At 34.5% G+C, this 26,530-nt stretch overlaps 1 long non-coding RNA gene across 1 annotated transcript in view; it reads left to right on the forward strand.

Moving 5' to 3' along the window:
* Nucleotides 1-6,317: 6,317 nt before the first annotated feature.
* LOC146994965 (uncharacterized) overlaps nucleotides 6,318-26,530 on the forward strand; it is a 184,467-nt gene continuing 164,254 nt past the window's right edge. Inside the window, exon 1 of the long non-coding RNA XR_015043674.1 lies at nucleotides 6,318-6,422. This is a non-coding gene — a long non-coding RNA (uncharacterized LOC146994965). The remainder of the gene's footprint in view (nucleotides 6,423-26,530) is intronic.

A 26,530-nucleotide genomic window follows, 5' to 3' on the forward strand; every position in this document is an offset into this window, starting at 1 on the left:
AAAACAGACTGCTTACAAAACATTATTTAATCTTCTTATTTGCGTGTATTCGAATTTAATTTCCCTGTATTCGGATTAAAAAAAGTCTCCATCCTGTTCAGTTTCGCAGTCCTATTGTGAAGTGTTTTATCTAATGTCATTTTAAGTCACGAACTGGATTTAACCATACTGCATGGAATATTTATTTCTCGTGTAATTTAATTTGTTTGTGTTCATATAAAATTCTCGTTTGGTATCGTTAGTGTTAGATGGAACACAACCAAAAAAGAAGAGAAAATAATTCTGTGATGCAAGTGGGATTCTTGGACGTGATCCATCCTGCCCCTCCTCTTTCTTGAAATCATGAAAAAGAATAAACAAGTAAAAAAAACTCTTTATGTTTGCCAAGTATTCTGATATAAAAAATAATTTAAAAAATATCCTTACATTGAATGGCAGGATAGATTAGGACTAATGTTACTGAATGGGTTGTTTTCAAGAATTTCAAAAAAAAAAAAAAAAAAAAAAAAAAAAAAAAAAAAATTTAGTTATTTCGTCTGCTTTTATTGCAAGCTATAATATATTATATTATCCACTTCACATCAGTTTGCCTTTGAGAATTAATCCCTATATGACGGCAACGAAAACAAACTCAACCTGCATTTTGAGTAATCCTCACAACTTTAAAAATATAACCTAACATAAAAATGCAGACGACAAGTTCTGTTTTACATTTTTAACTGATTACCAGCTTGTTGCTCCCTCTCTGGTAGTTCCGTTTTGCTAATAGATCAAAACGCTCGTGGCCATGGATAAAATAGTATTTTGAGGAGATTTATTAAATGTGAATTACTTTCGTCATTGGTAACACTTAGCTTCAAAAACTAAAAAACATTTTTTCAATATCAGTCGCTGCCACACGACCAATTATAAGAAATTATCCGACAGATCAATTTATAAGAAATTATCTCATTCCCTTATACGTGTTCTCGTAGTGTAAGTGGTTATCACAACAAGTTGACAAGAGAAAAAATCCGTTATTTAATCCAGGTAAGAGCACGCTTGCTTTTTCACCTTTCCAACTGCAGATCGTCTAATGGTCTCTGTAGTGGCACTCAATTCAAATGCTGCTATTCTTTCAAAACTCCAGACACTGACAATTGAATGTACTTATCTGCAATGGTCACTAATCATCGGCCACTATCATCGATCCTTGGGCACAAGGCGACCACAAGCTGCAACCGATTTTATATCACGAGAAATAGGAACTTTCGTCTCACTTATGATGAGGAGCACGTCGTGGGACGGTTCCAAAAGCCCCCCACCATCAAATCTCTCGACAGGACTTTACGCTCCCCATTACTTTCAGAGAACCCTATAACACACAGACACTATACACTAATATATACCCAAGCTTTCTTTGGTATGCGAATCCAGGTCCAACGATACCGAAACTAGTGCCAGTAACTACTATGCTAAGGACCGCTTCAACTGAGATGTAGTAGACGATAACACGTCAGCACTTAGATTTGGTCGACTGGACCTCAGGCCTCTCCATACCTATAAAACTGAGGAGAATATAAGTATTCATCACATTCTCCAATGGGGAGTCTCTCGTAGTATAAGTACTAACGCGCCCAGCGAATGCCGCGGGAGCACAGTTGCTATCTTTCATATCTTGCTCAGAAAAATTTAAGCATTTCTACAATCGATTTTAAAAGTGAGACTGTTCTCAAAATTTTTGGTTATAGAAACCACAAAACTTTTCTTGGTAGAAACATTTTTTTTTTTTTTTTTTTTTTTTTTTTTTTTTTTCAAATTGGTAGAACCTACAGAGGATGTTTACTCATTTTTAGAATGATTTTCATAAATAATTAAGAAAAGAAAATGTTTTGGAATAAAAAATCTCCGTCAACAATTTATTATTTTAGATCAAAAATATCGTCTACTATTAAATTTATTGTTCTTTCAAAACGTCGCATGTAGACAAGCAATGGACTGAAGAATACCTTTTTGCCCCTTCTGAAAAGAAGAATTCATAATTCCACAAGGCTGTGAAATGCATGGTATTAAAATTTCTAAATGCAAAATAAGTGATGGTTTAAATCGGAAAGGGAAAAACCATCATTCATTACATCTGCATGGAAAGAAGACTCCAAACGTATACCCGAAAAACCTACGTACTGTTTCTAATGTTTCTAAAACTAAACCATTGGTAACAAGAAGAAAATCCGCCGCAGTTACAAAGTCTTCAAACATTCTGTAGCAACAATAAATAAAATATTAAACCAAGACTTACGACTTGATAAAGCTAAAAACATAATGCTCGCAAGCTTTAATTAATTGAATTAAGAATAAGAACATGGGGAAACGTGTTAAAATCAACTGAATGTACTATCAGGAGAAAGTTTTACGTCCTATATTTATACAAGAAATTCCATTTCTTTATCACAGTGACTTTCAAAGAGTGAAATTTCATCAAGACAAAGCAACAAGTCGTACTTCGAAAAGTGTCTCTGCATGCCTTGAAAAAATGTGTTATTGCATATATACATTTTCACAAGATTCCTGCAAAGTTCCCTGACATTTCACCTATGGACAACTATGCCTTGGGTTGCTGGAAAAAAGCTCTTCTAAGCTCAAACCCACGACAATAGATGGACTCTAGAAGGTAACGGAAGGGAAATGGAAATCAACGCCTTTGGAAATTTTACTAAAAACTATTCTATCATATAAATCACGTTGTTAACTTATAGTCCAGAAAAAGCTATCAGATCAAGCATTTAAAAAATACTCAGTTTATTTAAAACATTAATTATACTGCCCCGAAATCTTTCCAGAAATGTGTAAATACCCTAGGTATTTCAGAGGATTTTCCAAGGGATTTTTATATTGATAAATGGTTCAACAGTTCCTTCTCTATTTGTTTTAGTTACCTGTTTCTACTCTAAGTTTTTGAAGCTAAAAGCAGCAATAGTCGGTGAACTTTCAAGATTGTTTGATAATCACGAAAATTTATTAATAATATTTTTAGAAATAAAACAATTAATTCTTCAGAAAACAGAGAATACACTTTTTGTGAAAAAGAAAAGAGGTAACACTTCGTTTTGTACTGAACCACATAAAAGAAAATTATATTGATATATCTATATATGTGTGTGTACACATATATAAATATGTGTACACACACAAATCGAAATTGATCTGATACACAAATCGCGAAATTTCACGTTTCTTACCTACAAATATTTATTTTGCCATTTCTTTTTAAAATTAGTCAATTTTCTTGTAGTCTTTGTTCCCTGCTCTCTTTTTTTCTATCTGTTTACAGTGTAAGCCCTTGTTCCTCTCCTTGTTTCATCTAAAGACCACATAACAAAGTTCTTTCTCTAGTATTTTCTTAAGAGTTTTCAAATTTTATTTACCCAAAGAAGTCACAGTTTCTTTCTTTTCTTTATTACCTGCTTATTATATGATAGTTTATTTTTTCTCTTTGTGGTATTTTTTTCTTCTTATCTAAATTATATTTCTTATTTACGGTATTTTCACTGTGAAATGTTCCGTGGGATTTTTATCCATTGCATTTTGGGTGTTTCAGTTAATTAATTAGAGAGGGTATTTACGACCTTTTAGAATGAATCCGGAGCCGCTTAGTTTAAAATGTAAAGAGTTTTTTTTTTTAATATTCGATTTGATAGCTTAACTCTGTGTCGTGATTTCTATGATAGAAGAGCTTTTCACAAAATTTCCAGGAGTCATTGATTTCTATTCTTCTTCCACTACTTTCTAGGGTCAGTCAACCGTGTTGGGTTTGCTCTTAGAAAGAGCTCAAGAAACCAAACGCACAATTACCCACAGGTCAAACATCAGAGACTTCGCAGAAATACGTTGAAAAGATATATATGCATATCGGTATCAGTCTTCATTTTTTCAAGGAAAGCAGTGGTAATTTTTCAAGTATGACTTGTCTTGATGAAGTTTCTCCTTCTTGAAAGTTATTGGAATTTAAAAAAAATCTGATATGTACACCATATGACTTCTGTGCGAAATATTCAATTATGCGCATTTTTTCCTGAATTTCATTTAAACTTAATTCTTCTTTCATTAGAGATACATTTCTCATTCAATTAATTCAGCTCTCACTTCGGACAAGGAAAAATTACATAAAACCTCATATCTTTATTAAAAAGTGGAAAATATAAAAAGAGAGAAATCTGAAAATTTTCAGATTTTATATTACGCCTAAAGGGGCATTTTTTAACGTTTTGTGTTTTAGCTTTATTTAGTAAATATCATATTCTTCGCACTTAAACCATAAATTCAATTCGACAGCAATATCACAAAAAAAAAAAAAAATATTATATCACACAAGAATAAACGTGATTCTCGCACCGTGTTGTCCTCGCACCATGTCGACCATGTTGTCCAAGTTGTTCTTATTTTTATTCACAACACATCTCTTACACAAACGTATTGGACTGAAATATAATAAGAGTTTAATTAATCATGTAATCCGAAAAAAAGGATAAAGAATAAACTAATCTAGTAAGCAAATAATAACTTTTACAGTCCGAATTCTAAATATTTATTTACATAAACATTTATCGCAAGGCCTGCCGGGAAAGACCCATCAAACGATTGCAAACGCATGATTGCCAGAGATCACATGATCATTTTAGATTCAACAATTTCAGAAGTGAATCGATGCAAAATGCCAGAACCAAATTAAAAGCCCTTCTGAGCAAATTGCCCCTTTGGGCTAACGCAAAAACAAGCAATTCGGTCAGCGAAAAAGAAGGCAGATTTTTCTGTGCACAAAACCAAAAGTTTACTTTTCTTCCCGTTCGGCAAAAATACTTTGAAGGTGCATTACTATTCTGGTAAGTTTCAAATGTAAACAAATATGGCTGCCATGGTAAAAAAAATTAGGCTTTGCCGCACTTCAACAACATTTAAATTGTTGATAATTCTGCAACTATTGCATGCAGATTAACTAAATGCATAAAAACCTTAACCGGAAGATAAGAGGAACATAATTCAATCATTTTTAAAGCAAAAAAATGCAGAATTTACCAAGATATAAGAATAAAAAAAAAACTGAGCTCATCGAGCTGGGTTGCAGAGTGGGTATATATTAGTTTCTTTATGTATTTGGGTATATATTAGGTTTCTTTATGTATTTATATATACTGTATATATATATATATATATATATATATATATATATGTAATAATTATTAAAGCACAATGAAAAGCAGGAGCAATGTCGATAGTGAAGAAGAATTTTGATAAAAATTGGCAGTCGAGGCAGTTTTAATTCCTTTTTTATTTCCAACTCATATTTGTGGACACAATCACGTGCCTTTTAAAGAACATTTTAATTTTGATATTATTCCCATAGAAGCGAAAGTAGCAGCACAGACATAATTGGAGAAAGACGTCTGGCCGAGAGGAAAGCATAAGCAAAAGTGACGCAACCGCGATGCAGTTTAGACTCACAGCGCTATTTTTAGGACAGATAGATGAAGTTCCCAAATGAAATAGAAAATAAAAGAGGTTATAATGAATTAAATTTAAAAGTTTGCCTTCATATTTTTTATCTTACATATATATATATATGTAAGATATATATATATATATATATATATATAATAATTTATTTCCTAAACAGTATTGATATATATATATATATATATATATTATATATATATATATATATATCAGACGCACCAAATATATATATATATATATATATATATATATATATATATATTTGGTGCGTCCGATTGCAACCAAAGAATGAGATGCACAACTACATGTTATAGCAGTTCTATATACAAAATTTCAACGCTTGAGGGTATTCGTTTTTGACTTATGCGTGACGTCTGTACCGAGAAAATCTCTTCTAAATCCATTTTAAATCCTTTTTGCAACCCGTTTTGGGGAAAAGATTCCTTTATTCTGTCCTAATGTACAGATGTCACGCAAAAACATCGTTCAATTGCATCTGATATCGGTCGAAATATGACACCCGAAAATTTTCGCTGTTACGATACTTCATTTACTTCGTGCAAGGAATTAAAAATGGAATATCGTCCGTATATATCGAGTGTAGAACTTTCTTACTTTTTATTTCGCACTCTTCTTACTTTTTATTTCGCACTGTAAAAGTATCCTGTGACAGTCATAAATCCCTTACTGAAACTTTTTTCTCCATTTTTGCTACCGCGTTGTGTCCTTCGTGTTTTTTCTTTTGACGCAACGAGGTTTGTGCAATTTTTTCTCGTTATTGTCGATGGTCAATAGACCTGCTTTTAGTTACAGTCCTTTACCCAATGCTTCATCAAGGACCAGACTGTAATTCCATTTATCTTCTGTTAAATAGTTTTCATACAGGATTATAAAAATTGTTCTGCGTTGAGCCACATGCCGCGACAAACCTGGTGAGCATTGCATTTTAGCTTTTTAAGTTGTAAGTCTTGATGTATTACTGTTGCTTACAGACGCTTTTAAAGACTCTGTAATGGCGTCAGATTTTCTCTTGATACGAAAGACTTAGTAAGAGAAGCATTAGAAAGAGTACCTGCATTTCTCGGATATTCGTTTGGAGCCTTCTTTCTATGTTGATGCAATGATTGGCGGTTTTTCCCTTTCCGTTTTATATGATCGCTTATTTTGCATTTAGAAATTTGAATATGGTGCATTTCACAGCGTTAAAAAGTTATTCTTTAATCGACAGTTTTCTTACATGCGAGATTTTGAAAGAAGTATAAATTTAAAAGCAGCAGACCGTTATTTCTCATTAGAAATAATAAGTTGCTGCCAGAAACTTTTATTTCAAAACATTTACTTTTTTTAATCCTTTATCGAAATGTTCTAAGAAATATATAAACGCCGTCTTTTTTTTTTTTTTTTTGTCTTTTTTTTTTTTTTTTTTTTTTTATATATATAATTACTGAGAAGTTTTATTTTTCTAATTGCATGAAGACCTAAATATTGCGAGCATCACACTTCGAAAAATTCTGGAAAATCCAAATGAATATTAATGGCAAATTGTTTCATCGGCTCAGCTTTAAAGGTTGGAACAGGTAACGAACGCATGATATGACGTAAGTCGGATAGGACTCTGCTGAGATTACTTATTCTATTAGAAAAGATTTTTTTTCCTTTTCTCAGTCAATAAAAAACTGTAGATAATAATTAATTTTCAGATTCACAAAATCAACGAATCTTTTTCCTACCCTTCGCCCTTTCGGTTAAGTAAATTTCAGTTACATACGGTTTTTATGTGAGTTATTAGAAGGATGTGATATTAATTTTGTATTCCATACTTCATTTTATTTCATTTACCTCTTTTTCTTTATAAACACTGAAGAATGATTCAAAAAAATGCACACAATTAAAATATCTCCTCAGGACTTTAACCATGCGAAGTCGCTAGGAAGCGTTTCAATGTATAAGAAATTAATAAACACAGGAATATGCCCTTAGGCATTCCTACGAATAATGATGTCGTTCTTAGCTCATGTCCACTACTTAGAAGGGAGGGGGAAAGAAGACACTTTATTAAAGCTTCCATGTGTTCTAGAGAGAACATAGATGACTAAAAAGACCAACAAAAAAAAATTAAAAGCTAAGAAAAAAACTAAAGCACACCCTTTATGCTTGCGGGCAAATCACTTAACGATTTGTAATTTCTTATGCTACGCATAAAAGACGTTCCGCCTTTTTCAAACATATCGAAGGAAATTTTAGGGTTAAAGATCCTTTTTTTTTAATTATTATTATCATTATTTTCCTCTGATCTCTGCAGCCAACGGCAATTTACAGCTCAGATAAGAAGATGATAGCAGATGTTTGGGGCACGAATAATTGATAATATATGCAATTATAATAGCAAGAAGAGAAAGGGCAAAAAAAATTATATTCCGGTTCTTTTAAACAGAACATTGCTCGATCTACATCAGTTTCCATTTTTGCTACCGTGTTGTACCCTTCGTGTTCTGTTTCTTGATGATTTCCCTTTGAGGCATAATGAAGGAAGTAGCTGTTTTCCTTCTTGGAATATTTGGCAGTGATAACACATTTTTTTTTGGATTAATTGTAAACAACGTTTTACGTTAAATTTAGTTTTTACTTTCAAGTATTATCACATGTGTTTGATATACACTTTAGTGAAAAGCGAAATGAAAAATAAATTTTACTAATTTCGAATGCTCATGTAGTACTATCCGTTTATAACGCTGCTCCGTATACAGAGGTTTAGGAAGCTGCGCTTCCCAGTTGAAATCTCAAGGGAACAAAATTGTAAACATTACGGTTTTAAGTTTAGATTATCAAGTTTAATTTCAGAAGTAATATTAAAGCAAGCGCATTCATCTAAGGGGATTTCTCGTTTCATCCTTTACCATTTCATTCTGTGGTCAAAACCGTGCCGTTAAATCGACTGCTATCCCTCATCACCCTTATCCACAACCCCTACTATTAAAATCTTTCTCGTTTCATCTCATGCACTTCCCCATTCTCCTCATCAGTACCCCTACTCATGGAGGTAAGAAAGGACTAACTTCCTACCTCCATGCCCCTACTGAGGGGAAGTTGAATTTCCTTTGATTTATCCCCTTTTCAAAATGTTGTATTTGAAAGGGACCGCCCCAATTGGGATAGTGGTTAGCGACGCTGAGTGCTATACCAACGGACCCGGGTTTGAATCCCGGAGAAGGCATGAATGTTTGTAAATGTATAGGACATAGGGGCACTTTAAATACGCGGCGAGCTGAAAGTGCTCTTCGCAGGTTGAAGGTAGAGGAATAGGGGTCGGAGACCCTTGGTCCCGTCACCCCGGGGTGCTTTCCGTCAAAATTGGGGGCGGAACGGAGCAAAACCGTACTGCCACCTGAATGGTGTTCAAGGCTCTTGCCAAAGACAAGCGCAATCTTGCACACCTTGCCACGATGAAGTTCGTGGACTTGTTCTGATGCTACTGTCAGACAAGTGAGATAAGTCACAATAGCAGCACAACATTTGGAAGGGTCATTTATTGAGATACGGAACATTACGTGATATTTGCCAATTAGCTCCTTATTCTTAACATTCTCATCAATACACCAACTGCTGAGAAGTCATCTCACGATGCACAGACATGAAGTGCAATTCTATTTTCAATGCAATTCGATTTCAACCATATGTGATTATTCTGATTTTTGCCCCTTGTTATTTGCATTCGTCTCGGTTTCAAAACGTGACCAAGAGTTTATTGAAACCTCAATTTATGGAAATCAGAAGAAGCCATGCAGCTTTAATATTCGAAAGTAGATCATATACATTGAAAAGGAACTTTTAAAAAGACAAAAACGCTGGATTTGCCAGGGAAACTCACTGTGAAGGAACTTTATTGACAAATTTTGAAGATGATGTGCAAGAAGAAAACCATACCTGAATTTCTAATGCAGCTAAGATCGAGGTAGATAAATACATCACAAAACGGGAAAAAAAAAGAGTTCCTGACCAACTTTCTCAAATTCAGAAAATTTACAACGGTGTTCTATCACGAGCATGAGATTAGGAACCAGATTTCGTCGTGATTGAAATATTCCGATTCTTAGCGCTTCCTAAACGGTTTTGTTTGGTTTATTTAATTATGGCACAGCTCTCGAGGACTATCTGCCTTATGGGAGGGTTGCCTTCCTGAAGGACGTTTTAAGGGAAACTCGTATCACGTTTCACAACCACGACCAGCCCGTTCTCTGAGATTCGAACCTCCCAAAGAGAACTACCAGTGTTCAACGACTTTACCGCTAGGCTGAGGTGGGCCTGCTTCTTGAACGGAAGAAGAAAATGTAACAAAAGAAACTGCGTCTACATTCCTTTCTTAATGCTACGAAATCTACACTTCTGGACATTAAAATTGCAACACCATGAAGGAAATACAAAAAAGATATTTATTGCGCGTAGACAGTATGGCATGAAGAGAAAATTATTAAATTCGTAAGCATTTTGGAGCTTTACAGAGGTGCGAAATTAGTAGAAACAACTGCCATCCCTGGCAGCTAAAACTATCCTTACGGCATTACATGGAGTCAAACTGGGCTTGGATGACAGAATTGGGCAACTCATCATTCCATGCTGCTTCGAGTCTATGCCATACTTCATCAACCGTATTAGCTGGAAAGGTTCTCTGCAAGCCATGACCAGATGTCTTCGATGGGTAACAGATCTGGAGACCGTGCAGGCGAAGGAAGCTATCGAATGCCGTGTGTTTCTAGGAAGGTCAGAACACCACGTGCAACATGTGGTATTGCATTATCTCGTTGAAACATGGCGTTTGGGGGCCTCGAAGATAGGACACAACCACTGGACGTAAGATGTCGGAAATGTACCCATCTGCTTTCAAATTACCGTCGATCCGAACTAGAGATGTGCGTGTCAGGTACCCAATGACTGCCCAAACCATCACACCAGGTGCAGGGCCCCTCTGCCGATGTCGAATGCAAGCAGGCGACGTGCCGTCTCCTCGGACACTCAAAACATGTATATGGCCATCTGAATACTGCGCGTAGAACCGGGACTCGTTTGAAAAGGCGACAATATACCACTCCTGTACCCAGCTTTTTCATCTGGAGCACCAGAGTTGCCGCCTCTCTCTATGCTGCATTGTCAAGGGAAGCCGAAGTAATAGCCACCCTGATACTCCACGCTGCTTCAAACGTCAACGCGTCTTCTGAGCTGATACTGGGTGTGCTGCAAACATGCCCATTTCCTGACTTATGGTCCGTGATGAGGTAGTACGGTATTACAGGGCTGACTTCAGAATATGTCTGTCCTTTCTGGCGCTAGTCATGGGAGGGCGTTGATATCCTGCATGCCATTCAGTATGAACCTCAGCGATCCATTGATTCCATATTCCAATGACAGTGGTTGGATGTCGACCAGTGCTACCGACGATATCACGGAACGATAATCTACACTTTCGATAGGCAACGATCCTGCCTGTATCGAATTTCGAAACTCGTTGGTAAGCATTTCCTCTTCTTATTCGAGGCATAACACGATATTCTGAGCAAATTCCAACCTTACAAAACACTTTCCGAATGATAAATTCACGACACGATTTTCCTTTTATGCAACGCCTCAGATGTTGTTTCTTCGTCTAAATGCACTGAAATACTAATCATTTGCATATCGCAATTTCTTCCTTTCATGTGAATTTGACGTTCGTCAGATTATTCCTTCCTGGTATTTAAACATTAATGGTCAGCAGTGCATATAAAGTGCATTCCTTTCTTTAAGAAACTAAAGTATACGCAGTAAGAAACATTAAAAATCTATTATGTATTTGTAGTATTGTAAAACATAATCTTTCTGGTTCTTGATGAAATATAGTGATAAATATGCAACTTGTATTAGATTCTAAAGATTACAAGAAATTACATATATAGCAGAATTCTGTTAAAGTTTTATAACTTATAAATTTGTATTTATAGTCATGTGACTCATAAAATTCAGAATTAAAATAGCACAGCGTATACACATCTAACAATACTAAATGAAATAAGGAATATAAATGAAATATTTAATAAGCATTTAAAATCAAAAACTAAGTGAAGTCATAGTAGTAAGGGTCATCTTGTCTAAACCTTTTTAAATACCAAAAACAAGTGTTCGCTTAATCATAAAGTCCTTTTTCCAGCAGGGGATAAAATGGGAAAGAGAAAATTGGAGAGGAAAGGCAGCGGACGAAAGGTACAATTTCGATGTGCAGATGAAACAGAAAAAGATGAAACTATGCTAAGTCTTCTAACGGAGAGGGGATTATAATGGCAATGTCAGTAGTTTAGTGTTCCTGTCCACTTTTAAAAATTCTATATGACTTAGGGGATCTTGTCCCATCGTTGATTGTAAATATGTCAAAACGTATTTTAATCTGCTAAATGAACGTTCGTAGCTAGTATTTGATAAGGGAATAGTAAGGAGTATTCGAAGTGCAACACTTGGGTTTGGAAAAACATTTTCTCCTTAGATCTGTAATGGAGTTTTAGGTTCAGTTTCTTTTCTACTGCGGAGTAACATCTTGTAGTCAAATTCACTGCTCAGCACAATTAGGGGATATTGTGAGTTCGGTATGAAATAACCATATAATCGACAACCTTTTAAACTAAAGGAAATAGAAGAGATTATGTAGGAAAATTATAACGTTTACAAAGTTGGGAATATACAAATTTAGTCTGTGATGTCGAAAACTATTCGTTTTAGATAAGGAATAAGGAGCGACCAGCAGCATTCCTTTTGTAGTAGAAGATTAAGAACAATTTATACGCCTTTACTGCTTTATAGCGGTGAATATACGATGTCTTATCAAGATGACTTATATTAATTTAGAAGGCAAACAACAAAAATCAGCGTTACATTTTCAAATTTTCACAGGAATAGTTTCGGTGGTTTTACGGAACCATCAACCTCAGCTGCAAAAGCGCAAATGAACGAGATAAGACATAATGATTAGATAAAAAAGCTTGGACAGGTGATACGCTACTGGCGCCATCTGTTGATGAAACCAGAACTAAAACTTAATTTCTTTAAAGGCTGAAGGCAAAGATGGATTGGAATTAGGGTCGTAAACTAGAACAGAAAGATTTTTTTGAATGTGAAATGCCTCTAAAAAATCCAGTTCACCAATGAAAGATGTTTTTTGAATAATTTTGGCAGCAGAAAAATTGAAAGTGTGATTTTCGGACCAACAATATTGGGCAACAGAAGACTTTTGTGTTTCCTTTTTTCTAACATGTGCCTCATGTTTCTTAACGCAAAATTTTAAGGCTCTCTTAGTTTGGCCAGTATAAATTAAACCACACTGGCAAGGAATCCTGTAAATACCCCAGGAATTCATATCCGGAATGAGGTCCTTGAGAATGGAACTCTGAATTTTATTGATGGGAGAATAAACGACTCGAAAACGCGCAACTTTATAGCTAATTGATCGAAAGGAGGGAGTTACAACAGAATTTTTATAATCTTCTAAAACAAGAGTGTGCCGTTTTGGTGTATTGAGGTGAGAATTTTTTAACTGCTTGATTAATAAGTAGTTATTAACCAGTTAAAAAATTGCGCTTTTTGCAGCTGAGGATGATGGTTTGGTAAAACCATTGAAACTAGTCCTGTGAAAATTTGAAAATATAATGATGATTTTTGTTGTTTGACTTGTAAATTAATATTTGTTCGGTATGCTTTTGTATCTTAATCAAGATGACTTAGTTGAATCGGTATCCAGGAAGGCCATTAGTCGTTTACGGGAGAGTCAAACGCAATCCATTGTAGCGGAAGCGTTAGGAGTTTCCCAAAATGTAATTTCAAGACTATGGAATCGGTTTCTGAAAACTGGATTTTTTTCAGACAAATCAAGAAAATAAATAATTAATTATATTACAATAATTATTAATTTTAAATATATTTTCAAAAACCGATCAAAATAAAAACGAAATTTTCCGAAAAATCTTGTTTGGAGATCATTTGGCGCCCCTCTGCAAGCGGCGCCCGGGGCATCATACACCCCCTTGCTCTCAGCCCCCGTCGCTACGCCGCTGTAAGTATAACATTTTGTCTTGAAGAAGTTAATCAGTTACAGCAAAGATCTCAAACTCTAACTACACGCGGGCTGAATGTACAATCTAAATACATCTGATGAGGCCGACTCAAAAAGTAGAAAAACAATCAATAAAGGCCTCTATATGTTTTTCCCCCCAAAAGGCGTAACCCAGAAGGGCTATAAATTTCATTTTGGTATTTTGCCTTGAAAACTTTAAATGTTCGTTTCCCTTTTCAAATTGTTGCCACCAAATACTACCTCCCTGTGTTATATTTAAAGAAATTAAATAAATGTATGTATGAATGTCTCTCGCATTGTGATAAGACAACGGTATCTAGAGGTACCATCAAATTTTCAATAACGTAATCCTACACCGAATATGGGCATTTTGAAGTCCGAATTTGGAATCGGTTTTATTGATTACATATTTTGTAACACTAATGAATTTTTGATTAACAAACGCAGCGATTTCACAGCCAGCAATGGCAACACTGTACAGAAAAAAAAAAAAAAACTCTGATGTGTACACAACATGACTTCCTTGTACGGAATATTAAATTATGCGCATTTTTTCCTGCATTTCATTCAAACTTATTGAAATGAATTCAATTTATTTAAATAACCACAATATAATAAATGCACTCTTTAAAATTCACTATATTTATTGACCATAGCGATACTCAGGCGCTAGGTTCACTTAACAGCGTTATATCTCATTCAGTTTATAACTCAGAATGCACAAAAATTATATCATCTGAAGAATTATTTAATCGTTGCCACATGTTCTATTCAAATACTATAATAAATTTAAAACGATGTATAACAGAAATTAAACAGTTTGTGGTTAAGTGAAATTCTTCGAAATCATTTCTTGTCCCTGTTCAAGCAGCACTTTATAATTCAATTTCCGGGACATCTAAGATGCTTCAGTAAGTTAATCGTTATACTAGCCGTGCTTATCTACTGTAGCCTGCCTCCGCTTCGCTTATTTCAGACTTGTTTCTTCTCTTCAGCCTTCTCGATAAAAATATTTTTTTTTGTTTTATTTTGTTTTTAATTGAGAGCATTATTCCTAATTATAGCTCCTAATTACAAACCATTTTCCACTGTAAACCTGTCTGAAGTCTTAAGTTCAATTTAACTTTTTCTGAAGTCGAAGTTTAAGTCTGCCTGAAGTCGAGTTCAAGTCTATCAGAAAAAAGTTGAAGTCTATCTGTAATTTTTTTGGAGCAGAAAGCCGCACCAGTGGCCGATCGGTTAAAACCACTGAAACCGCTAGTTCGACCTGGTTTGTCTTCCAGTCCAGGAGAACAAGCTGGCTGCACGGTTGATTTCGGTGTTTTTTACCAGGTGTAACTTGAAAACACGCCATTTGCCCTCAGATAGTCTTCTACGAAAGCATCCCTTTTCCTAGCAGGTGCAGGTAGGAGTAGACGGAACACTAGAATTTCATCTTTGAACGTACAAGTATAGTCCTGACACATTAACACTACAGATCCATCCCAGTTTACATCGGAGGACGATACGAGAGTCTTTCACGCTTCTTTCCTTACCAATAGCCTCTCGAAAGGACTTTCCGATCGCGTGTATTTTGAGCGCCCTCTTGCCGCACAGACACTATCCGCTTACAAACATCCATGCCTTCTCTGGGCCTGTTCCTCAGCTGAAGAATTTTCAATAGAGCTACGTTTCTGAATTATATCTGGATGGCTTATAAATTCTTGACAAATAAAAATTAATTAAAGTTACAAGTGCGATAAAGTAAGAAAGAAATACTTTTTTTAATTTCTTACCAAATGGTTTTCTTGTTTTCTTACTTGAAAAATTCTTTTTTATGCTGTTTTTTTCTGCAATATTTTTGTTTCAGAATCAAGTAGGAGCAAATTATATCTTGATAATTAATTAAAATTAAGCAAATGTTATTTTTTTTTTTTTTTTTTTTTACTTTCCCGCACGTTTAATGGATTTTTAATAATTTTTTATTTGGCACTTTCTTTTGAATAATATCAACCGCGGATTTGCGAAACACGATTTCGCATATAATAGTATTTTTAACTATTTCCATTTAATTTGTCCAAAGCCTAGAATTACATCAACATCACTCATCATGCTTGCTGACATCTTCTTTGGTCAGAAGTTATCAACAATTTTAAAGAATTTCCATCGATTGAAAATGCAGTCAAAGGAGTCATGCAAATTGCAAAAGCAACTGGCGCCGAATGGTTTTCAGATATGGGAAAAGAAAAAGTAAAAACTTTAATCGAGAAATAACAATCGAAGAATGAGAAATGAATTAGGTGACCTTATAATATCAACCGACAGTGAAAGCAGTGATAATAAAGACCATTAAACTCTTTTAACTTACAGGCAATTAAACAAATTTAAAAAAAGGCACAGAAACTGTGATTTTCCGATGGAAATTGACTAAAATGAAGAAAGAAGAGGACACTTTTCGAGAGCATGGTGCTTTTTACTTAAAAGCAGAATTGCGTCAGTCATTGTCCCAAGCAAAAACACCAGCATTAGAAAAACAAAAATAATTGTATCACATACTTATTAGGCGGATTAAAATATTACAATTAATATTAGTTTAATACTAGTTATATTAGTTTTGTTTTTCCTCTTTCAATTACAAAGAATGTTTAATTAATAATTGTTTTAATTACAACACTTTCAATTACCTAACTCATGCGTTCCATAAAAAGTTAACTTTGTGAAACGTGATTTTGACATACGCTCGATACACTGATGACGCAGACAAGGGTTTATTGTATTTCAGGAATTTATAATTATCCAGATTTAATTCAGAAATGTGGCTTTTGAAAATTCTTCAGCTGCACCTTGAAAAAGACAAAAAAATTTTCAACACTCTGTTGTATTATATTTCATTAAATAGTTCGGTTTTCGTTTCAATTTTTATGTACGTACTTCCTGTTAGACTGTTCATCGCCCTTTTTGATTTAATTATTATCTCTGGATTATATAGTTTTTGTATAAATAGTCTACCTATATATTCTGAATAATATTGTTGCGAAATGCCCAGCGGCTGAGCGGTGAGTTAGCGGGCTTAGGGTTGCCAGAAAGTGGTGAAAAAGGGGCAGGGTAATTAATTTTTCATAACGTGTGTGTGTGATTATGGCAAAGCCTCGAGGGCTATCTGCCTAAGAGGAGGGATGCCTTCGTGGAGAACTTTCTAAGGGAAACTGGCTCGTATAAACGTTACACATGGGGAAAACCACGAAAATGCCCATGCAGCCCGTTCGCGGGATTCGAACATCGGACCGAACTACCAGTGTTCTGCGATTTTACCGCTTGGCGGCTGGTGGGCCCAATTTTTCATAACGAGAATAAAACTTTCCCAGATGTAAGTACAGGTACCGAGAGATCGCCTTAAAAGTTAGATTTCGCTATTTGTCGAATTTTTAGCCCAAAGGGGGTTAGCCCAGAGGAGATATTAATTTAGTTTTGACATATAGCATTCAAAACTTTACTTTTGAAATTGCGACCAAATATTATGAACCTGTGTTATATTTAAAGAAATTAAATAATAAAAAATCTGCATCCTTTCTTAAAAGGCTTTTCTGAAAATTATATATTAGGACTGCGCTTAAAATTTAAAGTACTGTTTTTATTTTATTTTTTTTATTTTGTTACTTTTATTTATTTATTTATTTATTTTATTATATTTACAATTTGCCCAGAAGGGCTATTACTTTTGCTCTGGCATTTTGTGTTGGTTCGCTATAACAGGCGTTTCACTTTTCAAATTGTTTCCACCAAATATTATCGCTCTGCATTATATTTAAAGAAATTAAGTAATCAAAAATCTGCATGAATGTATGCATGTTTCTCGCACTGTGAAAAAACAGCGGTACCTACAGTCGTCAAATTTTGGATAACGTACGTCCCCACCCGAATATGAGCATCTAAAAGCCCAAATTTGAAATTAGGAATTTGTTTTATTATCCATTTCATATTTTGTAACACTTTAACGAATTTTTGGTTAACAAACTCAACGATTTCAAAGTGAGCAACGGCAATATTGCACGAAAAAAGAAAACATTTTCATCTCCAGCGCGCGAGACTGTGCATCGGAAATTCTAAATATATGCTCTTTTTAAATTATTTTGTGATAATTGCTGTTGAACTAAACTTTATGGTTTACGTGAGCATGACATTTAATAAATAAAGGTAACACACAAAACGTTAAAAAAAAAGCCCTTTTACTCTTTAATATAAAATACAAAAACTTTCAGAATGTTTCTTTTTCATACGTACTTACAGAAAGTATAGACGAACGTCCCGAAAAAATGTATTTTGAATCTATTTTACTCTCCGTTTTGGAATAATAAAGTGTCGTTTATTCTGTTCGTATAGACCTCGCGCACAAAAATAGTCGAAATGGATTCGGGAATGGTCAAAGTGGATATTTCCATTGAAATCTCATAACTGAAATCTCTCCCGATTGCAGTACTTCTTTTGCTGCTTATTTAACAAATTTTAACATAAATGTAATGTAATTCACTTATAAGGTATTTCTCCCGTCTTCTTAGCATGCCTTCGTAGTGTAGTGGTCAGCACGCTCGATGCGTATTCGAGAGGTCCGTAGTTCAAGTCCCGAAGAAGGCGTTACTCATTTTTCATGTGTCCTGCTTCAAAATAACCTGATGTCTCTACAGTGGTGCCCGAACTAAAAAGTGGTGAATGATGACTCTTCACCACCAAGATGTGGCGATTGGGTTCCATAAAACCCCAGTTGCCCTTTAAAAGGCACATTATTAAAGGTATTTATTTAGCATTCTTAGCATGCCCTCGTGGTGTAGTGGTCAGCACGGTCGACGCATATTCGAGAGGTCCGTGGTTCGAGTCCCGCCGAGGGCTTTGCTCATTTTTCATCTCTCCTGTTTTCAAAAAAATACCAGTCTCTGCGTACTCATTAATAGCGTTGATTCCTGTTCCAGGTGTAACTTACCCTTGCATTATATTTAATGAGAAGAACAGCATTTTTGTTTACACAAATTGAAGTCTAGTTCCACTGCAATCGCAATCCATATTCCGCATTTTATTTTTTCTATATTTTGCTTTTACCGCCTCATACGTTGTGAAAAGTTTTTCACTTAAAAACTATTTCCCAATATAATTAAAATGCTTTTAGCTGTGTGAGAAACTTCTAGGTGTTCTGCATAAAACTACAACCAAAAATTTAAGAATTTAAATATAGATTTTCACGTCGAATCTGTTGACATTTCGATAAACTGTTTCTTTTCCTTCACTGGCAAGCCTTTTGATTTATAATTCATAGCACTCGAACGAATATTTTATGGAGTCATACTTAGGTTTTTCTTATTATTTCTTACTATATTTTATGTTTTCTTACCCTTTATTTCTTTTTATTTATGGAGTCTTACTTAGTTTTCTGGGAAATATTCTCTTAACTTTTTTTTTTTTTTTTTTTTTTTTTTTTTGAATTGAAAGGTGCTCTACTACCAAGTAAATTCTAACCCTATCGTCAAAATTGAAACCATTTTTCTTTAGAAAATTGTTTAATTTTTATAAATAATTATAAGTAACTTCTATAAAAATAGGCTAAAAATTAGAATTAAAAGTATTTTTAAACCCGTCCTGCGCTATAGCTGTAGGTTTATATACTATATTCGGGTATAATTTATTTCCTAAACAATATTGATTAATTAGTACAGTACAAGGTCTTTAATCCGGACTCGTCGGGACTTCGGCGATTCCGGATTAGGGGTTTTTCCAGATTATAGATCATCACTTTAAATCTGGTAAGATAGCATGCAGAAATTATAAAATTAAAAATATGAAACCGTAATTTATGAAATAAAGAGTATTTATGATCTGAAGTGTATCAAAATTTACAACAAAAAAAGCTTAATATTTATTTGTTTAACTTTATTAAACATTTCTTTCAGTGTAAGTTGTTTAAGTTGCTTCGTTTTATGTGCTAATACTTTCTCTTTATTTCTATAAACAGACATAATTTCTTGTTCAGTTACAAATTTCCGCTGTTTAAATCTTGTAATTGCTGTGCCGAGAATACCGACTAACTTGTCAATCGAAATTCTTTCGTTTTCACTAACCTCTCTGTCACTTTCTTCATGCCTTTATCCATTTTTGCAGCAATTCCACTTTTTGTTTGATGGACATCGAAACATGCTTTCGCTTTGTAGATTCTTTCTCAGCTCCAGAATCGGAAACTCTTTTTGACATAATCGAAAGTTCAAGCTTACTTTTTATAAAATTGCTCTAATGGTCTGCAAAAATAATAAGCCGGATCCAATTAGATTAAGGAACAACGCAATCTGCAACATTAACTGAAATAGATAATTAGATAATTTTAGTCTAGCTTATACTGCCCGTTATACATTAAACGCGCATGTGTAAACGTATTATGCGCATGCGTAAATGCTACCCATACGCAGAAACTTTGTAGCTTTGAGGTCCGGATTATAGAACATTCCGGATAATGGACGTCCGGATTAAAGACTTTGTACTGTAATTAAGAGTAAATTAATAAGCCTATATCTTGTAAAGCTGCAAAGTAATTAACATATAATTTGTCATTAGAAAACTTTTTAATACCTCCAATAATAATATCTCCAAGGAACAGAAATTCCATTAAAACCACAAATTATAATAAGTAAATTTTTATACAGTATTTTAAACAAGTATTTCAAGACTTCTATTGCAGTAAAAACCATAAAAAGTATAAAGAAAAATCCTGAATCGCAAAATACCAAAATCAAATGTAAACATTTTAAGTATTGGAAAAGTAGTTATTGTCATTGAGTGCAGATTAATTGAGTTGTAAAGGGGAGCAAACCAATCTGCTATCAATTAACAACAACTAAATTAAGCGAGAGTGTTTCGTCATTCTTCCAAGTAAGGACTCAATTAAGATTCTGCAGAGCCAGATTACAAGTCACGTACAATCTAAATCAATAGCAAGACATTAGTCCAAAGATCCTTCATAAACAAAATGAAATTAGTAAGATAATTTTTTTAATTTAAGTTCATTAAGAACACAACTAAATGGGATCCTAACTTTAGAAGAAGCATTCCCCGACACTCTCATTTTCAGACTCAAACTCAAATGCAAAAACAAAATTGATACATTTTTTAAGCTTAAAATATTAAATTCAAAATCAAAATTTACATAATCTTTTAAATTAAAGTTAAACAAAAAGTAGTTAATCAGACATTTAAAGATCAAACTCATGACGGAAATTAAAATCAACTTACATGTCTGCAAAAATTTTAAAACGAAATGTTTGGAAATGTGATGAAAATGTAAGAAGGGTTATCGTAAAACCTGTTGAACTCATTTTAGGCACTTTAGCCTTAATTTGGCTAAAAAAAACAAAGAATTTCATGGAGATAATATATTGATTGTAGGCTGTACTAAAATAGCGCTTAAAGCTACTATTAAATTAATATATATATACATATATACAAATGCATGTAATATATATATATATATATATATATATATATAAGATATACATATACATATATGCTTATGCAAATAAAAAGATATACACAAATATATAGTATGTGTTTATATATAATAACGTACGTACATATACCACATGTGTGTACCTTATCTTCACCTTCAGAAGCAGAATACATGAAATGTGGAAGGATAAATGAGATTGATGTAATTCTTGGTGACACTCAATAGAGCAAATAGTTAGATTCCCTTGTGTATATGTATCCCCTTCACGTCAGGTTGGGGGAGGGAGCAAAGAAGCTAAATGAACTGCAGTGTTCGAGACGTTCCCCTTCGACTGTCCCCTGTTGTTCCATGTTCCAGGCTACGAACAGACGGCGCATATAATTGACCAGGACTTCTAGCAAATAGCGAAGATATTAGAAGAGAAGTGAGGGGAGAAGAGGTAGTTGGAGTTTGGCAACAACACTGCGAGATTGCTATTGAAACACTAATATTTGACTCTCGTTGCTTGACAGTTGGAGGGTGTGCGCGCTGGGAGAGGGCTATCGTCTGTTTGTCCGTCTGTCTCCTTCAGATTCCCTAGGTTTCTATTATTCAGAAATGTCGGCTGCGCCGGGGCGTTTATACAGCTTCCAGGCATCTTATATGAGTTGGAATTCTTTATTCTTTTTCCCCCTTCTGTGTGGCTTTTCCTTCGGAATCGTTTGGGATCCCCTATTCATAGAATAGAATGTGCTTCCGGGTTTGTTGAGCCTGTGGAAGGATGTATGTATCAAGCTATGCGGAAGTGAATACGTTAATAAACTGCAAAAGCATTCGTATTAAAGTTGAATAGATGGGATGAGTGTTTTTGAATAATAACGAGAGAAAATTTAGAAAAGATTCAGGGAAATATTACAGTGCTTTTATTAAACTTAGCTTAAACCATGTTCATTAAACTTCAGAGTGAAAATGCTTGCGTGATGATATGAGTAAAATTATGAATTGCTTAAATATAAAATTTTCTCTAAAGCAACGCTTTGAAACTATAAGAAGAATAACTTTACAGAATAGAATACCTTTTAAAATTTATCACGCAGGGTTCTAAATATATAGAAGTTTATATCAAATGTCCTCAGACCTTACTGGACTAATGAGTCCGTTTTCTCCCAATTAAAATGAGAAAGTCATACGAATGTTAAAATAATATCTTTATTAACTCTTTAAATTTAACAGAAAGATCCACTTTTGCTTACAAATAAAGCACTGTCACTGGCATGCATTTAAAATAGCATAAGTTAACGTATTCCTTCTCTCTTTGGGTTTTAGGTTACTTGCGTTATGCATTCCATGGTAAAACCGGCAATAGAGAATTTTTACTGCCTCCTTTCCTGAATACCCAAGGACCTCTTTATCGTTCGCCCTTGCCTTAATGCCCTAAGCTTGTGTCTATATCGCTTAATGGGTAATCTGGCCCTAAACCCAGGAGACATCATGCTGAAATTTGGTGCAGTGAGTTTGTTGTATGGAGGCACTTAGATATTATCTAGCCAAAAGTCCTTTCTAGAGGTTGATGGTAGTGTAAGAAGAAAAGAAGATTCTTGATCACGTTCCTCAGGCTGTCCTTAAATATTCCTCAGGAACTTCCTCATTCTCCTGGGTATAATTCGGCTGCCTCCTTTGGTGCACCATCTCATGTAACGTTCTCGATGATAAGACCCGTGGCTTCGGTCATTTCCGACAGGGTCCGGTCATTTGGTCGTCCCTGTTGGAGACAAATGTCCGGCCGTTGGATGGTGGATGGAATGGGGGGGTAGTTTAATTCTAAACTTTAGAAGGATTAGTATTGCTGAAGTTAGTTGAAGCATTCACGAGTAGTACTTTGTTCACAAATATTAAACTCGCGGTGGCCTTGTATGTCACATTGCAAATGTGATTTTGTAAACAAATGTGGTATATTTCATAATTTGTAGTGAGAATTTAACGTTTCGTGTTGATGTTTCATTTATGTTAACTATTAAATTATTGATTCTTCTCTTCCTGCATTTATTTTTCTTTACAAAATAATCTTGTAATCTGTTAATATAAAATACAAAATGTTGCTCAAATACCGCATTTCCTCGCATATCCCCCCTCTTTTGTTTACTAATTTAATCCTCCGAAAATCGAGAGGAGAGAATTATGAAAAGTAGTCATGAATAAACTGCAGGTAACTATCAAAATATTATTTCTTTAAAAGAAAACTATGTTCCAGTAATAGCACATAGTAATAATTACATTATAATACCTAATACGCCATCTTCATTTCTATTTCCTTGTAATCTGAATCTGGCTCCTTTTTGTTGCTGTCCCTGCTATTCCTTAGGCCTCAAATCATCAATAAATATTTAGAAAATGAATGGCCAGCTGACATAGCGAAATCTTACACTGAATATCGGTTGGCGTTTACTTCGCTGTTATCAGTCGGTTCTTGTACTAAGCTAGCATAAACTTCAGCAGAAGAGAAAATTTCGAGTGACCTTCGCAGATAATATCTGAGGCTTTTTCTTTGTTTGTGAGTCCAGTCGAAAATTATTATTAGTGGACGAATCCATTTTAAATATTAGGGGAGCTCATTCTCTGAACACAGAAACAAAGGGGAAATTTACGCGAATGTTTATAGGGAGAAACCATTGAAGAAAAAAATCTCAAGATTGAAATTTTGATTTTGTGCTCATTCACTATTTTTTATGGCTTAATAAGTATAAATGTGCAATTAAACATTGTTTTGCTTTTATTAAAAACTTTCAACTTTGAAAAAAATTGGAATTTTTTTTTCAATGAATTGAATAAAAAATCTTATATGAGCAATCCTGGAGATTCGAGATTCGAATAAATTCGAAAATCTTTTAAACATCTTTTAATCTTAGAAAAAAAACTGGAATGCAACCGAAAATGCAGATAAAATACATTTTATATCACATAATAAAATCAAGGAATATATAAAATATAGAATTTACTTTCCAACCATAAATCTAAATAAGTAGGGCTTTAGAATTTGAATCTTTGCTTTCGCGTGCATCCTTTTCATTAGCGTTCGAAGCCTTTACTAGAACCAAATAAAAGATAATATTTATTCCCACTTTATCTCCCATCTCTCTAACTATACATCATCTAAAATAAAACTAGTTGGAAAAACAAAATCCCCTTTACTGGTGATTTACGAGAATCGTTTAAATAACGCAACTGCCCTGACGATAAATTCGGCGGTGATTTCTAGATTTTGTGTAGCTTAGTGACGTAGAACTGGGGACGTAAATTTTGCCCTTTCGTTCTAATTTAATGTGTTTAAATCATCCGGAAGTTATTTTATTAGTTATTAAGTTATCATTATTATTTTCAGCCCGTGCCCTTAGAAACTCGTCCATAGGGATCCTTACCAGAGAGCGTTGCATTGCTTAAAGTTTTTTTGCTTTGTTTTTGGATAATTAAGTTTGCAATAAGAGAAGCTTTGAAATTTCGATTCGCATTGTAAAAAAGAAAATGCCTTGAAATGTTCCACATTTGCGTTTTAATAATCACGTTCGATATTCTTTTGACAATTTTCATTAGCTTCTTAGAATCATCATCGTTGTACAATGATTTGTGCAACCATCTGACTGCGTCATTAAAAGAATGTGTCTTCTGAGCTCCTTTCAGATTAGAATTTTCAAATTAAAAATTTGAAATAATATTTTCTGAATTTACGACACAAATAAAATACATAATGAAACATACAGAAAAAATCTTAGCAGAACCAGAATTTAGGTATTTAAGAACAAAAGTTTTAAATATTATGAAGAGGGTCTAATGCGATCACAAACTTCCCAACAGCATATGAACAGAGCATTCTCTGTTAGAGCAGGCCAAAAAGGAAGTCATTGCCGTCCATGAAGCCGGAATTCCAAAAGAAAAACTCTGGAAATATCGAAAATTCCAGTTCTATTCAAATATTCAAATGGACAGCTAAGCAGTCATGTCAGTAGTGGTAAAATGAAGGTTCTGCAGCAAAGGAGTAGCCAGTGACGTCACACAGAAAGTATGGGCAGGGCAACGTCATCGATGACATTGCAACAGAGAACGTGGCCGGTAACGTAACGAGTGGAGGTGAGTTGTATAAGGTTACTGGTTAAGATGAATGGTAGATTTCCTGCTTCTTTTAGCTTCGGTTTCCATTTTATTTAAATTTTTTAAAATTGGCAATGGATCAAGAGGATTTTTGCTGCATCTTAGTTTAGAAAAATGCTCATGCCGCCCTTTATTGACGAAAAAAGAAAATTCTATATTTTGATTTTTTTTTAATTCTGAATTCTGTTATCCAAAGTACAGTATCGAACCTTGAAACAAAATATCTCATCCCCTGCCCCTCTGTTACAGATCTGCTGTTTTACGACTACTCATGCCCAGCTGCCAGTCGGAACGCAGCTACCAAGGTTAGTACACAGACAAGGCTATGCTCTTTCTTCATAGTCAAACCTTTATCTTTCCGACTCACGAGCCAGTGACGACACCGCATCATAGATGTGAATCAGTTAATTCGCTCGCTGTTTGGAGAAGCGCATACGCAACGCATTCGTGGCGCACTAATGGAAACGGAGCTTTACGAGTCAAGGACTTGACGTTATCACGCTGGTTGACCTTGGTGGTGAAGAGCAAACTTTGCAATATAATACAGGGACTCTGTAGACATTTTGTAGTATATTATATAGGATGGCGCTTATTGTTCCTATCAAATTTAAAGAATAACAGAAAGATGGTGAGTGTTTGCAGTAACTCAATAGGATTATGTAATAACAGCTTTCACACAAGCATTTGCTGCAATGAACGAATATAATACGGAAAACACAGGCATGAGCTAGTTTTAAAAATAGTATTCTCTAAATCTCTTTCTGCTCGTGTGCATAATTTAAAATGACAATTTTCATGCCGCATTTCAATATGTTCTGTGACACATCACCTTGCAAGAAGGGAACTTTATATGTTCTGTGAAAAGTGGTCGTTATACACAAATATGAGTAAACTTGTGCTTGTCGCTGTCTTGCCCACAATTCTGCCATCTGAACTATTCCGCCTCAGTACTCATTGAACGTGTAGGGGCACAACCTGTTTTAATGAAGGCTTTCACTGCCTTTGTTCTAACTTGGAGCCACCAGTGCGGTCGAGCCACTGAAACCGACCTGATGGTAACAGCACAAGTTTTATTTAGGCACACCACATGGCTCACTTAAATGATAATGACTTTGGCATCTAATATGCTACTCCGTCAAATATTATAAAAACTTGACCACACATCTATATATGCTATGGGACTTGTATTGATTCATCAACTAGTGAAGGGTCGGCTGACATCTTTGATAATATTTACTATATTCCTACATACAAATATAGCTTCCGAGGTTGTAGAAAAAGTGTATTTCGTAATTTTAACAAAAAAAAATTAATTTAAAAATCCAAAACATGAATATTTACGTGATTGAAAACATGTTTGTAACAGGAAG

The sequence above is a fragment of the Stegodyphus dumicola genome, chromosome 10, assembly GCF_044657685.1.
Source record: "Stegodyphus dumicola isolate Sdum_Otavi_A_Nest chromosome 10, ASM4465768v1".
NCBI lineage: Eukaryota > Metazoa > Arthropoda > Arachnida > Araneae > Eresidae > Stegodyphus > Stegodyphus dumicola.